A 16,982-nucleotide genomic window follows, 5' to 3' on the forward strand; every position below is an offset into this window, starting at 1 on the left:
AATTTCATATCAATACATGTACAACATTTCTCAAATCAAATCTAATTACTACTAAAATTTGTCCATAATCAAATTTGGAACTTTTTTCCAAATTTGGAACTTTTTTTGGAAAAAAAGTGCTTGGCAGTAGATAGAAAGTAATGGGATTTTTTTGATGCAAGTATCACATCTACTTTCTTGTCAGCACTGCTTTAGCACCACCTATTTGTGGTCACACAAATACACTTTTAAAACTATAGTCTTGTACTTTACAAAATAGCTATATAGAAATATTTCATAAATATGTCTCAGGACATACATCATAGTTGGATGTCACCATTTATGCCACTGCAGGAATACTCTGAGGGAAATGAAAAGTCTAAACTGCTGAGTAGAATAAGTGTAAGTGGTACGTAAGGAATCCTATTTCACTATGACAAGGATTCTCAATATTAAAAATATCCCAATCAGATGCCTTGAGGAATCATTAAAACCTGGCCAAAATGTGCTATCTAGGGTTTATCATTAATATGGGGTTCCTCAGATAAAGTATATCTGCTTGAGCCTAAAGCTATTATCTTCCAAAACGTGAAAGAATTTTTAGTTTTAGTGGCTTCTTCAAAATCCTCCCACAAAAATGTAAGATATCCTTGGGTTGTTGGGTTTTTTTTTCTTTTTGGTTTTTTTTTTTTGGTATAATGATTCCTCCAAACCTGCTTATTTTTTCAATCTAATTCTAGCACAGCCGATGTAATGAGGAATCCCCTTTTTGAGTTACCACTTTGGCCTCTGGTAACAGGCAGAGAAGTTCAGTTATTTATTTTAACCCAATGACAGAAAAAAGCTCCAGGGAAAGATTTTCTTGCTGTGGAATGTTTCAGGAGAATCTTGATTCGTGGTCCCCAGTCTTGACTAAATTATTTACTATCATCAATCATGTGAGATGAATTCCGTCTAGCTGGAAATTTAGTATTGTAGTTTCTATTTTTTTAAAAGGGGACAGAAGGAACCCTGCTTCGTATAGACATATTAATCTGTTAGATGTGGCAGAGAAAATTTTATTCCAGATTTTTACTATCTAAACTTGAAATATGGGCTTTAAAGGATATTTGTTATACCATGAGCAGTCCAGTTTTAGGGCTGGCAGAGCCACACTTGCTATTTGTTTTATTTTATCCTATATGAGTTATAGATATTTTGGGTTAAGGGTACTAGATGGTATGCTCCTTTCATAGATCTGAAGGTGGCATTTAAGTCTATTAACAGAGATAAACTTTGAGCAAAATTAAGAAGAATGGGTATTGATACAAGACTTCTGCGTATTCTGGAGGCTTTACACCTGGGCAATATAGCTAGCATACAGACCAAAGTCAATGTAGAATGTACTGAGTCCGTTCTCCTTACCTCTAGAAGAGTACACCAGGGATGCCTTCTAGTGCCTCCTCCTTTTAATTTATATATTAATAATGTGGTGGATGGTTTAAAGGAAGATAATTTTTCTCTGCTGCAAATTAAGAGTAAATCTATCTTGGTGTTATATGCAGATGACATGGTTGTTTTATCACAAACTCCAAGAGTCTTCCACTGGTTATTATCCCATTTTTCCTCATATTGTAACTCTCAAGACCTGGTTCTTAATTATAACAAGACCAAGGTCAAGATTTTTGGGAAGAACCCCCTGGAAGATAAAAGGCCATCTTGTAGAACAAGTCATGGCTTTCACTTGTTTACAGATAAAGTTCCATTATTTGGGTCATTGGTCCCCCATCACAAAGATTTAAAACAAAAGGCCTTAAACTCTGCTCAAGGGGAGGTCTGTTTAACTCACTCACACAGTGAGAACAGAGTTGCTCTAGCGCTAAGAAATTTTAGTGCTAAAAATATTGCAGATGCTTTATAGGGTCTTAAGGTCAGTTTAGGGGCCAAATTTTGGATATTGTTCACAATAATTATTTAGGAGACTCTTAATTCTCCCAAATTCTACCTTGGCTTCATTCTTGCATGCTGAAATGTGTGTTTCTTCTGGCAGTAGCAGCGCATGTACTGCTTTTCATAATTTTTGGTCTAAAATCTGCATGCTTCCATGATCTTCTGGAATGTAGAATTTTCCGTCTTCTGAGAGCATGCTGGATTTTATCCCTTTTGCATAAAAAAGCTTTATCATCTCCTCAAAGGATTATAAAAAAAACAAATGAGGAGGACTTGTGGCACTTTAGAGACTAGCAAATTTATCTGGGCATAAGCTTATACTCAAATAAATTCGTTTGTCTCTAAGGTGCCACAAGTCCTCCTCGGTTTTTTTTTTTTTGCTGATACAGACTAACATGGCTACCTGTCAAAGGATAGTGTTTTTAGTATTCTCCCAATCTCCAGTAGGAATTAAATCAGTGGCAATTTTTGCCTTTTTAGCACCGTGCCAAAGAGAGAGTTTTTATGAAATTATGTATTATATGTATGTTGCTGTTGTTTTAGATTGTATGTTTTTTCCTTGTAGTTGCAAAATACAAGTCATATGTGGCCTAATAAAATGGATTGATTGATTGCTTTGATTTCTTTAGGAAAATTTGAGACATGAGAAATTATGTTTCTTAGAGTAACTAGGATGGCTTAATAAAGGACAGGAAGTAGGACCTAGAGGGCTTAATCCCAAACTCATTTAAATCAATGAAAAGATTCCCATTGACTTTACTGGCCAGAGGATCAGGCCCTAAAAGAATCAAGCTGAATTCTAATTAGTGGGAGATGGGAAAAAATGTTTGTGGTCATTCAATGTGATTTCCATTATGCAGGGTTTGACATGGATTTTTATTTAGGAAAATATTTGCTTTAAGAAATTTAAATTTTAAAAATTTCCATTTCCCTCCCTTTCTTCTGCCCTCCCCCTTTTTTTCTTTTTCTTTCCTATTGAGTGCAATAAAACAATGATGTGTAGGGTTTGTTTTTCCCTGACACTTTTTCATTTTTCTTCTCCTTTTGCTACTTTGTAGTGGCAGAGTTAGAGTTTTGTTAAAGAGCATTTGTCTGTAACTAAATCCCCAGTTTATAATTGTTAATCACATTCTTGGTTAATTTTTAAAGTATACAGTTTTTCCAAAAAATATTTTCATGCAGCCATTCCAATGGACATGGGGACCTATCCCACTACATTTGAAAGAGTAGAACTTCCTTTGATGTCAACAGCAGTAGGAGCAGGGCCCTCCAAAGGTCTCATGCTGCATACTGCAATTATCTTTTTTATTCTTTTAAAAGAGAGTTGAGGTAACATGTTCAAGTTGTAAAATCTACTGGGGGCAAGTTCAGAGTGAATTATTTTATTTCTAGAATGACACTGCAGGAAGTTATATCTATAATGCAGCTTTGGAACTGAAAGAGGTTCACGGTCATTTCTCATACTTCTGTACTATAGTGTATTATCCAAGTTCCAGGGACTGTAGAAGATTCCTCGTGGGTGCTCCCAAGTCAGTAGACATTTACCTGAGTTGAGAGAGACAAGAAGTTGTTTTAAAGACTCTGGGGAAAAAAGCTCCCCTTGAAGAAACCAAATCCACTAGAAACTAAAAACTAGAGCAGCCATAACAAAAAAAGAGACTAGATCCTCACCGAGCCCTGGTCTCTGCTTTAAATTTAAATTAATCTAACTACATCAGTCACACAACATTTCGTACCCCTGAGCAGCGTAATTAAACTGACTTCCCCCCAGCGTAGACCCACCTAGGTCAACAGATTGTTTAGCTATCCTGGGCCCAGGCCATTGAACACCTTGAAGATAAGGGCCAAGACCTTGAACTTGAGTTTATATTCTATGGGAAGCCAGAGTAGAGAGCGGAGGACAGGTCTGATGAGCCAGAGTTGCTGAGGAGACACCTTGCAGAGTTCAGCACTAGTTGGAGATTCCTAATTGCTCAATTTCAGAGTAGCAGCCATGTTAGAGGCTAAAGGCTTCTTGCCCAGATAGCCTGCATTGGTGTAGTCCAGAGTCCAGTCAAGAGCTTATGCTTTAGCTTACATTGCTTTGAAAGTGGTTTAAGCTACACTGGAAAAAGGTACTTTTGTTCTTCAATAGGAGTGTCCAGAGGGAGTTATATTAGCCTAATTAGAGCAGTATAATGTCAGTAAATCTCCCTGTGTAAACAAATCCTTACTGTCAGATAAAGGCAGCTTATGTCTCTCACCTTACATTATCTTATCGCTATTTCAGCACTATTCAAACCCATGCCTTACAGCACTGTATAATGCTGAAAGACTCAGTTCTTGGAAGCATGATTTGGCTGCCAGGTAAACTAGAGCAGGGGTTCTCAAACTGGGGGTCGGGACCCCTCAAGGGGTCACGAGCTGTCAGTCTCCACCCCAGACCCCGCTTTGCCTCCAGCATTTATAAGGGTGTTAAATATATTAAAAAGTATTTTTAATTTATAAGAGGTGGTCGCACTCAGAGGCTTGCTATGTGAAAGGGGTCACTAATACAAAAGTTTGAGAACCACTGAACTAGAGTGATGCAATCAGCATCCTCGCCATGATAGCTAGGGATGGTCAGCTCTGCCACAAGCCTGCTCTGGGACTTCAGTGTAGTTATTCCATAGCGCCTGGACCTCTACAATGGCAATGCAGAGAATCAAGCTGGCTGTGGTATATGTGCTTTATCCAAGGACTGAATGATTCAACACTATATTGTAGTCAGATCATGAAGGAGCAAGCTGGGAGGATTGCATTGTCCTGCCTGCAGATAGCCTGTGATCCATGACGATGGGTTCAACTTCTATTAATTGCCCAGAGCTTGAAATAGAAGAGTTTGTGACACTCTCTGCAATTCAAAAGTGGCAGTGAGCTGGTTCACATCAGTGACTCAATTCTTTCCCCTGATGGCTGCTGCCCTGTGGTACAGAATCCATGCTTTCATGTTTAAAACACTTAAATCTCCATCCTTGATGGTTGTGAAGAACAAATTCAAAATGCAAACCAGATGATGTGATGTGTGCTTCTCTCTGTAGACAGCCTGACACACTAGGTCTGAGGAGAGCTAACCAGAAATTGGAACCCCCTTTCTGCAGGGAATTCTGAAATTAAAACAACAAACAAAATTCTAGACCTGACCATAAATTTTAACTTTCAAAATTTCCCATGAAATATCCGTTAGAAAAAGTCAAAATGATATTTACCTTTGATCTTTTCTAAACATTTCTGAGGGTCTCTGAGCTGCCTGGTGCCCCAGCAGGCTGCCAGGAATCCTACCTGGCTTCCATCAGAATTTTTGACAAAGTCAACATTTTCTTGCAGAACACTTCAATGTTGATGAGTTGGCATTATCCAATGTGGGGGGGGGGAAAGAAACAATTTAATAGGAAGATTTCTGACCAGCTCCAGCTCAGAAATAGATATAATAAGCCAGTTGACATTGGCCAGGCTTAATGATGACATTGAAAAAAATTCTCAACAGCTAACAAAAGCAAGACTAAGACAAAAGTATGATCTGCCCAATTTACAGAGTGGTACCACAAGTAGCAGGAACTGAGATTGTAGGTGAAATTTGGAAGTGTATGCCCGTCATGATTTGGGGTTCAACCCAGACCAGTAAGACGTTGTGTCACCAGCTGTCTGTAATCTGGGTGCCTTAAATGCCCTGCTGCTGTGGCTCAGAGCCCAAACACCAACAGCCAGCCGACGAGCATGCAGTTCCCCTAGTGTCTGTGTGCTGGGCAGCTGTGGATCAGCACTCTGAGCCCAGCAGCCTGCCTATGACACAACAACTCCACCCTTCTCTCTACCAGCCTTGGTTACTATTTTCAGCTCCCTTCTCATTTCTGCAAGTATGTAGATTACATACTTTACATTGTGAGTGTGAAGTTGGGAACATTGTTTAACTTGAGAAATGAAAATTGCAAGCAAGTCACTTCTTCAGAAGCAAAACCCATTCTTGCTGATGATATCATGGACCAGATCCTGGACCTGGCTGTGTCGTCTGTGCACCATTCTAAGCCATCTTTCCATCCCCTTTGGGCCACTAAAGAGCAAATCAGGGTTGCCTTGGTGTAAGTGAATGCCTAAGTGGTGTAACACTGGTACAGTGGGCTCTAAGCCAGGCCCTGATCCCCTTCTAGCTTAATATATGCATGGCTAGAACCACTGGCATAGCCAGAATGCATTGTATGCCATAGAGGTGTTTCTGGCTAGCACAAATGAGATCAAGGCTCAGGCTGGTCTAAACTAGGCCAGAGACCAAACTGTACTCTGGCTACCACTAGAGTTATTGGGAGGGAGGGATGGAAAGGTACCAGAAAACCAAGTGTAACTCAGGCACATCTGAGGATATGGCTTGTGTACTTAAATGAATATAGTTTGGTACGGCAAAGTTTGAAGGATTGTACAATAAACTCAGCAGGTTTGTATTTTTTTGTGAGCTACACAGGTCCCATAGCTGAAACCTTTCCAGGTGAGTTGCTTTCCTTTACTCAGACATGTAGAGGGCCCTGTACCCCAACTCTGCAGTCAGACATGACTATCAGCCAGCTGGTAAAACAGAAGGTTTATTAGACGACAGGAACACAGTCTAAAACAGAGCTTGTAGGTACAGAGAACAGGACCCCTCAGTCAGGTCCATCATGGGGGAGTTAGGGAGCTCAGAACCCAGTTCTGGGCCTCCCTCCATTTCCCCAGCCAGCTCTAAACTGAAACCCCCTCCAGCCCCTCCTCTGGCCTTTGTCTCTTTCCCGGGCCAGGACTTGATCTCTTTATTCTCAAACACCTTCAGTTGTCACCTTGCAGAGAAGGAGGGGTCCAGGCCATCAGTTGCCAGGAGACAGGGTGTCAGCCATTCTCTGTGCAGACAGCATCAAACTGGCTCTCTAGGGCTCTGCAACAATCACACACCCTTATCCCACTACCAAGATACTTAAGATATGAATAGGGGAAACTGAGGCACCCACACAATATTCAGAGAAAACAATAAGAACATTCCCACTTCGTCACATCCCCATCCTCCAGTCCATCAATGGCCCATCCTATCCTGTCCCATGTGTTTCAGAGTAGCAGCCGTGTTAGTCTGTATTCGCAAAAAGAAAAGGAGTACTTGTGGCACCTTAGAGACTAACAAATTTATTAGAGCATAAGCTTTCGTGAGCTACAGTGTGTTACTCTGCAGCAGGCCAACCACTTTCTCCACCAACGAAGCTTACACAGACAGAGAGATGAGGTTGGAGAGCAGAATTTTTCCAACGGCACATATCGGTAAAATGAGATTAATGTTTTTTTTCATTTCTCTTTCTTTCATTTCTCTCTGGAAAATTTTGTCACTCTCTTTCTTCTCCAGCATGATTGCAAATTCTTCCTAACTTGGTACATTTGTGGCCTCTTTCAATCTTGAAGCCTGTACTTTCCCTCTTGGTCTGGAGGAAGTGGTAAGGGAACCCAGACTCACCCTCTGGTTCCAGCCCAGGGACCCTGTTTTAGGCAGCTAAGGACTGTTTCTTCAATCCGTTACCACTTCCCTGGGCTGCTGCCACCTTTCCCCTGCCTGTCAGTATTCTCCCTAAGTCTATGAATGCCACTATTCCCTCCAAGGATTTGTGGCTCCTTGTGGCTTCTCTCCAGCCAGCTACTGAGGAGCTTCCTCAGAGCTGCTCCTGGCCTCCCAGGCACCAGCTTGGCTGTATTTCAAATAGTCCTTATTTCCCATCTTAACACAGGTATCTTCTGACCCTTCCTCCTTGAGCGGGGTTATGGTTCAGGCTCTCCTGTCTCTTTTCTTTAAGGCAGGAGTCCCTCAGTTCTCCTCCTGGGCGGGTGTGTAACTTAGGCTATCTATAAGTCTTAGCCAGCTTCTCCTCCCTCTCTCACCACAAAAAAAAAAATCCGTCCTCAGAGGACTCAGCAGACTGTCATTCTCCTGCTAGTGACTCTCTGCCATGCGTAAGGAGACAGCATATATGCTGGGTCCCTTCCTAAAGCTCACCCCAATTGATTGGAAATAAGGGGAGCCCTGCCCTGTCCACTCTGCAAGGTTCCTGGTTCCAGGCCCTTAAGAAACAGTTATAGGATTTCCTCCTAAACACTATTTTTATTCACAGGAGTGTTTCCTCACTCCCAATATCTCCTAGTTGTTGGATATATACAACCTCCCAAAATCTTAGAGGACCATGCTATGTGATGGGGGTGGGCTGAACCCTATCACCCCTACCCTGTCACATTCTTCCTCATATATTAATCAACAGCTTATCTCAGTAACAAAATGACTTTAATTTAGTATATGAGAAGGAAGATGCAATGGCTACAGTAGACTGCATTATCCTTAGGAGATCCAATATAGTTTATACAAGAAGTTAATGAAAACCCCTTAAGAAACAGGGCAATGTTAGCTTGGATAAAGTGAAGTTTTCTGAGTGATTTAATTATGATCAGATCTTCATCTTATTTTCTGCTGCGATTCTATGAATACAGTGTCTGTATTTAAAGTATAGGATCTTAAAGATCTTGAGCCTCAGTAGGAGTTCATTAATATAACTTCCCAAAGGCTTTAAAGATGGCTATGACTTTGCTCACCACACAGCTCATACTTAATTGGAAAGAAAGAAAACTCCTTCCAACATTCTGCTTTTATATACAATTGTTCCTATTAGCTTATGAAAATGCAGTAACAATTTCTAAAAGAAGCAGTTCACAAGCATTTTCTGTAGGCTGGTTTAGCTAAAGGACTAAAAAGGTTCCTGCTAAGTTGGAGTACAAAATGGATGCATTTTTTAGAAACTTAGTGATTGATTTTTTTTTTTCTGATTCTGGTGACATTCAAGAGCATCTTTACAAGATACATATTTTGTACATATTCTGCAGACTGGCACTTTTTATAGACTTGCCAGAGTAAGAACAGAATAAGAATATACATGACCTGGATCCATTAAAGACTAACTGATTGAAAAAGGATGTGAATTTCTCCACAGGCACTTGCCAACTGTGGGAACCATTTAGAGTATGGAATTTGGGTTTGTCAATTAAACCGTTTGTCAAGGGAAACTCAGGTTTCAAATTCCTTGGGGCAGAACTTCAGCTACTATAAATTGCTGTAGCTTCAATTAAGTCAGTAGAGCTACGCTGCTTTACACTAGCTGAGGATCTGGCCTCTTGGTTGCTATGGGTTGCTTTAGTTTTGTGATCTGGATTTGTTTTTTTTTTTTTTTGATGGAAAAAATACTCCCAGGATTCTTTAAAATAATTTTGTCTCACTCAACTTAGGTGGATGTCTACTGACCCAGAATACTTGACAGCACTCACAAGGAATCTTCTGTGATCCTTGGAATTCAGGCAGGAATAGAGTATATTATAGTACAGATGTATGAGAAATTACATCTTTCAGTTCCAAAGCAGCATTATAATACAACTTCTGACTGTCTCCTTCCTGGAATAAAGTGATTAACTCTGACTTTGTAAAATCATCCACTGCAGATGACAGCCCTAGTTACATGTCCAAGTTAAGCGATTAAAAAAATTAATCGCAATTAATTGTGCTGTTAAACAATAATGGAATACCATTTATTTAAATATTTTGGATGTTTTCTACATTTTCCAAATATATTGATTTTTATTACAACACAGAATAAAAGTGTATAGTGCTCACTTTATTATTGATTACAAATATTTGCACTGTAAAAAACAAAAATAAATAGTATTTTTCAATTCACCTTATACAAGTACTGTAGTGCAATCTCTTTATCATGAAAGTTGAACTTACAAATGTAGAATTATGTACAAAAAATAACTGCATTGAAAAACAAAACAAAGTCCACTGAGGCCTACTTCAGCCAATCGCTCAGACAAACAAACTTGGTTACAATTTGCAGGAGATAATGCTGCCTGCTTCTTGTTTACAATGTCACCTGAAAGTGAGAAGAGGCGCTTGCATGGCACTGTTGTAGCCGGCGTCACAAGATATTTACGTGCCAGATGCGCTAAAGATTCATATGTCTCTTCATGCTTCAACCACCATTCAAGAGGACATGCATCTATGCTGATGATGGGTTCTGCTCAATAATGATCCAAAGCAGAGTGGACCGATACATGTTCATTTTCATCATCTGAGTCAGATGTCACCAGCAGAAGGCTGATTTTCTTTTTTGGTGATTCAGGTTCTATAATTTCCGCATCTGAGTGTTGCTCTTTTAAGACTTCTGAAAGCATGCTCTCCACACCTTGTCCCTCTCTGAAGTGCCTTCCAAAATCTGATTCTTGAACTTTGGGTCCAGTGCTGTAGCTATTTTTAGAAATCTCACATTGGTATTTTCTTTGTGTTTTGTCAAATCTGCTGTGAAAGTGTTCTTAAAACAAACATGCTGGGTCATCATCCGATACTGCTATAAAATGAAATATATGGTAGAATGCAGGTAAAACAGAGCAAAAGATGTACAGTTCTCCCTCAAGGAGTTTAGTCATAAATTTAATTAATGCATTATTTTTTAAACGAGCATTGTCAGGGTTCCTTCCCCACTCTAAACTCTAGGGTACAGATATGGGGACCCGCATGAAAGACCCCTTAAGCTTATTCTTACCAGCTTAGGTTAAAAACTTCCCCAAGGTACAAACTTTGCCTTGGCCTTGAACAGTATGCTGCCACCACCAAGCGTTTTAAACAAAGAACAGGGAAAGAGACCACCTGGAGATGTCTTTCTCTAAAATATCCCCCCAAGCCCTCCACCCCCTTTCCTGGGGAAGGCTTGATAATAATCCTCACCAACTGGTAGAGACCCAAACCCTTGGATCTTAAGAACAATGAAAAATCAATCAGGTTCTTAAAAGAAGAATTTTAATTCAAGAAAAGGTAAAAGAATCACCTCTGTAAAATCGGGAGGGAAAATACTTTACAGGGTATTCAGATTCAAAACACAGAGGATCCCCCTCTGGGCAAAACCTTAAAGTTACAGAAAACAGGAATAAACCTCCCTCTTAACACAGGGAACAGTCACATAAAACAAAAGAAACTAATCTGCCTTGCCTGGCTTACCTATACTGGTTGCAATATTGGAGACTTGGATTAGGATGGGTTGGAGAAGATGGATTTCTGTCTGGCCCCTCTCAGTCCCTAGAGAGAACAAAAACGAGCATGATAGACAGATGGCCTTAAAAAGCTTGGTGGTGGCAGCATACTGTTCAAGGCCAAGGCAACGTTTGTACCTTGGGGAAGTTTTTAACCTAAGCTGGTAAGAATAAGTTTAGGGGGGTTTTCATGTGGGTCCCCACATCTGTACCCTAGAGTTCAGAGTGGGGAAGGAACCCTGACAAGCATCATCAACATGTCCTCTGGAACGGTGGCCTAAGCATGAAGGGGCATATGGATGTTTAGCATATCTGGCACATAAATACCTTGCAACGCCGGCTACAAAAGTGCCATGCGAATGCCTGTTCTCACTTTCAGGTGACATTATAAATAAGAAGCAAGCAGCAGCATCTCCTGTAAATGTAAACAAACTTGTTTGTCTTAGCGATTGGCTGAACAAGTAGGATAGAGTAGACTTGTAGGCTCTAAAGTTTTACATTGTTTTGTTTTTGAGAGCAATTATGTAACAAAAAACATCTACATTTGTAAATTGCACTTTCATGATAAAGAGATTGCACCACAGTACTTGTATGATGTGAATTGAAAAATACTATTTTTTATCATTTTTACAGTGCAAATATTTGTAATAAAAAATAAAGTGAGCACTGTATACTTTGTATTCTGTGTTGTAATAGAAATCAATATATTTAAAAATGTAGAAAAACATCTGAAAATATTGAATAAATTTCAATTGGTATTCTATTGTTTAACAGCGTGATTAATTTTTTTTTTAATCACAATTAACTGCGATTGACAGCACTAGTTGTAACCATAATTTTATTTAAAAGAACAATCAAGATAATTGCTGTATGGAACATGAGGCCTTTTCACTTCCTAAATAATGCTTGCTCATTCATATTTAGATAATTCCCTGTGACTAGTTGAATTCTGGTTGATCTTTTCCATCATTCATTTTAAATATGTAGATTCAAGAAACTGACATTGAACACAAAAAGAGCAGGCAGTCCTGAATTTTATCACAAATTAGAAGATGATTATTCTGATCTAAAAATGCTGTAAAAATATTGGTAATATCACTAAGTCATCCTTTTCCAGAATACCTAAATCTATTTTTTTAATAAGGTAAAAGTCATGCTGAGTGAGGAAAGAATTGATCCATGTCTTCTAAAACAGAGATAAGGACTATATATTAGATATATCCTGAGGTTCTTTTCTTAGCTGTGAGTGACTTAATCTAACCCTGAAGTGATGTGTAAAATGGTGTAAATTACACTCCCTTTTCACACTCTCTAATGTATAAGTGAATATAGGAGGCAAGTTGTTTTAAGTAACATGCCAAGGAGCCAAAAGGAGGTTTTAAGAATGTCAATTAAAAACAAAGGATGGCCTGCCTTAAACTTACACCTCACTCTCCTGTGACATTTCTTGTTACAGTCCTTTCTTTCTGGCTTTGTAGCCTGCAAGTTAAACCAGTGTAGACTCCTGTACAGTCACTTAGGCTCAGTGGGTCAAAATCAGAAGTAAGGGGGAAGGATTATAATTAAGTAAATAACTCTAGGACAGTTTAGACTAAAGGAATCTAAGCTGGTAATATTTTATGTAGAAACATAGGGATTCCCATACTGGAACTCAGTGGCCCATCTAGTCCACTGTGTTGTGTCTGACAGTATCCAATGCCAGCTGCTTTTCAGCAAGGTGCAAGAAAAATGAAAAGTGTCTAATCCTCTTTTGATTTGTGCTAAACTCCTGGTTTCTGATACATTGTGGCAATGGTAGCAGCTCTCCCAGGTCAGCTAGATGCAAGCATCTCCTGTTGATCCAATACCAGTCTAATTTTATCTAAACTTCTATCCATTATATGCCACAAGACTCATTTTATAATGAAAATGGGATATAATGTTTTAAAACTTACTTTACAACATGTCTTCAGAAAGCAGTAAAAGCTGTATTCTTTACCATTATGGAGCTACGGGAATTTGGATCATCATCTGCAGATTGCTCTTACTGCTGTAGGTGAGGAATTAGCCAACTGAAATAATGCATACAGTAATCTTTTCAGTATTATTCAGTAATCCACAAAAAAAAAAAAAGAGCTAAGTTAGGCGCTTAAGTTAGGAAATGCCAGAATTAAGGTTGCCTGTCGAACCTTAATTCAGCCCCTTTGTGCCTATGGATTACAACACAGTCTTTAATTACACTTTCTCTCTCTTGCTGCCCTACCATCTGATCCTTCTCTTATGCCCCGTGCAGCTATCCTCCATGCACTCCCATGGCTCCTGATACCCTCTCACTCTACTTCTATTTCGGACAAGCCACACTGATATACCTACCCTCCCGATCTGACCTCCTTTCCTCACTGTTCCTATCCAACTCTCATCCCCTCCTGCTGTTCCTGCATAGGCTCTTGTCTCCCACTACTTCTCCCTTCTTTCCAACTACTGTTGCCCCTCCTCTACTTCTCCCCCCCCCCAGTTCCTCCAGCCCCTTGTCCATGTGTTCACCCTGCCCCCCAACTCTTCATCTCTCTGCATTGTAAGTCAGGCTTCTTCCTTCTCCTCCTCACTCTCTGGATGTCAGCAGGGGAGCACTGAGAGAACAGGCAGAGGCTCCCTGCTTTCAGTTCTGGTGCCCAGCATCACAGTGGCCCAGAGGAGCAATTGCAGAGGAAGTCTTCTTCAGCCAGTGTAGCCCAAGGATGGAGAATGCTCAGTGAGGATGGCATATGGGCAGCCTGTTCAGCACAGAGCTGCTGCGAGGGGAAGGTGCATACTCAGTTCAGATGAAATCTTTAGTTCGGCAGCTAAATTCTCCAAAGTCTCTACTGAACATGCTCAAAAGCTCATAACTTGGCCAGACTTATGACTTTTTCATAGGAACATCAAAAGACACATCCCTGATGCAACGGTAACGTCCCTCCCAAATTTCACATCCCTGCTCCAAAGCATGGAGGTGTTCAAGCTTCTAAAAGAGTTTCTACAACCAATTCATTAACTTGGGCAAAGCACCATATTTTCCCATAGTCTCATTCTTGGAAACAGCGGAACCATTTTTGCTGAAACCTTCCCCAAAAACTTCAGCCTGATGCAGACACCTGGCATAGAAATTTTCAGCCCAAACAGTTAAAGTCTGGCAAAGATGTAAGCAACTGTAAACAGGGTCATATAATGGGAAGTGTTGGGCAACCTTAGCTATAGGTGTTGCACCACTCGTAACACCTTATTTGCATCTTTAATTGTGAAGTGGGCTAGCGAAAGGATCTGAGTCCTTACTCCCACTTCCTTTATCGAGTGGCCTCTCTGCCCTTGAGGACTCCCCTTCCACCCTCCTGTCTGGCAGAGTCCTCCAACCCCAACAAGGCTGGGCCCAGGATTCCTGGGGGGGCTCAACCCCAACCCTGCTGTGGTCACCTAAGACAGGGGCTAGGTTGTCCCCACTCTAGGGTACTCTCTCTGCACTGGGCACTTATCTAACCCACTGTCCATCACATACAATTTAAAGCAAATGCAAGTTATTTAATCAACAATTAATTTTAAAACAAATAAGGAAAAATGGGAAAGGTTAAAGGAAACACATCAACCCGTTCTGTGGCAGGGAACATCACAAACAGTGTCTCTGGAATGTCAGGGCAGTTCAGTCTGTTCCTTGCAAGTCCCAGGCCTTCTTCTCAGGCCCTGGCTGTGCTCTAGGGATGCTGTGGGTTGGACACTTGCTCTGGTGGTGGCCACATGCTCTCAGGCTCTAAGTGGCAGGACCCTTCTTCCCAATGTCACCCTCACCCTGTTGGGGTTATGATCCAAGCCTGGCCTGCAGAGCCCCTTGGCTGAGGCGTCTCCCTGTGCTGGGCCTACTGCCCAGGGTCCCCCTCAGTCTCCCCAGCTGCTCACCGCACCCAGCTCCAGACTGCTCCAGTCCCAGCTCCACCCTCTGTCTCTGCACTGCTGCTGCTCTGTCTCCAGCTCCCTGGGCTGCTTCTTTGGCCCCTCTGGCTCTGGTTGCTGCAGCTCTGATCCCAGGACAGGTCTGCTCTGCAGGCTGCTTCTGTGACTCTGCTCCCAGCACTGACCTGCTTCCTGGGCTGTTTTTCTTGCCCCTCTGGCTCTGGTTGCTGCAGCTCTCCTCCCAGGGCAAGTCTGCTCTCCCTGGGCTGTGCCTCTGGCTTTGGGGCTGCAGCTCTGCTCCCAGGACAGGGTCTGCTGTCTCTGGGCTACTTTTCTGGTCCCTCTGGATCTGGCACAGCTCTGCTCCCCAGCTCAGCACAAGCCTCTGCTTTCTCCTTAGCTCAGCCCCACTCTGTCTGACCCAGGCAAATCCAGCTCGCACGGAAGACGGGACTCCCTGACCTCCTGACTCTCTGATTAGCCTGCCCACCCTGTCATTCAGCCTGACCTGGAGCATTGGCCTCTCCCCATTGTTCCTGGGGGCTGTCGGGAATCAGGACCCTGATTCCCCATCGACCCTTCCCCTTTTCGTACTGGGAGCTAGCCAACCAAAACACCCCCACTAACTGTTAGTAAGGGGGCAACAGTCCCCTTACAGTTAGTTAACACATTTTGGACTGGATCTCATCTAGAAAGATCTCTTTGTGGTTGACAGAGTGAGGAGGGGAAAAAAAAGTCAAGGCCTGCAACCAAAGCTGACTGGAAACCCCCCCCATTCATAAACATACTCACAAATCATAAAAGCACCAGCTCTTGTTTGCTATTATTCATGGATTGATGTTATTTTTTTAACTGTAAGTATTTGGACAACTACTGGATCTTCCTGAAAGTTTTCATTAATCCCCCAAAAGTTTCATGAACACCACAATTCATTGTTTGCCTGAAAATTTGAGGCAAAAGTACATTATTTGTTATTCATCCATTTTCTCATATAAACCATTTTTGTCATCTAAATCAGGGAACTCAAAGAATATCATGTGATTTACGTTACCGACAACATCACATTCTGACAAGCAACTAGTCAAAATGAATGGTTCATACAACCTGCAGGATGACAATTGTGTGTCCAAACAGTCAGCATATATCCAATCCTGGTTTCTGCCAAAATATTTGTGTGGTGTGTGAATAATTTACAAAGATAGCTAATTCACTACAAATACTATTCACAACAAATAATTCAACTTGCTCCAATCACATGCACCCAATGTTTCTGTATGCTAAGGCCAGTTGTAACTGGCAGACAATGTGTACTTACCCTGAAATACCCACTGCTGGACAGGTGTGTCTCTGCAGCAGCCCTGCATCCATTTTCCCCCTTCAAGCAACAATTTAAATGAACTCCACACAGACTTTATTTTTGTTCAACAATTACCCCTTCTCCCAGGGCCTAAAGCATTGGTCTCAAACAGAAGACAATACTCAGACCTGGGCTGGGCTGGGCTGGGCTTCTCTTCTCCCCGCCCACCCCCAAGTCTGGTCTGGAGTAATTTCTGCTCCCATAGAGTCTGTTCTCCCTGGCCCTCCATGCTAGCTCTCAGGCCCAAATCCTTTCCCCCAAGTCCAGGATCTTCCAGGAGACCTGTGTAACTTCTGCTCATACCAGTTCCTCCAGGAACTTCCCCAGCTACTTCCTTCAAGCACCTTTCAGCAGTTCCTTGGGTGAAAGAGATCTACAAGTAACAGCTCTCTGCAACCTACAGGAACTGTTCCCAGTATCTGGCACAGGTGTCTGCTCTTAACCCCCCACCGAGCAGCAGGTAATCATTCCAGGTATACAGGCCCCTACTCCCTCTTAAAGGGGCCAGTCACCTGGTGACACTGGCATATCAGAATACTGTTAGCTGGATTTGTGTTTGAGTAGTGAGGACATCTTGTGGCCTGTTTGAAAAAAATCTAGGTCTGTATATTTTCCCCCTCCTCCCAGGGATATATTTAATACTTGATGCGCCTTCTTAAAGGACCAAGTTAGAGCAAACTGAACTTGTACTGTATCTGCATCATCTCTGTCTTTCATCTTGTAAATAACATGC

Source organism: Dermochelys coriacea, chromosome 1 (genome assembly GCF_009764565.3).
Source record: "Dermochelys coriacea isolate rDerCor1 chromosome 1, rDerCor1.pri.v4, whole genome shotgun sequence".
NCBI classification, from domain to species: Eukaryota; Metazoa; Chordata; order Testudines; family Dermochelyidae; genus Dermochelys; species Dermochelys coriacea.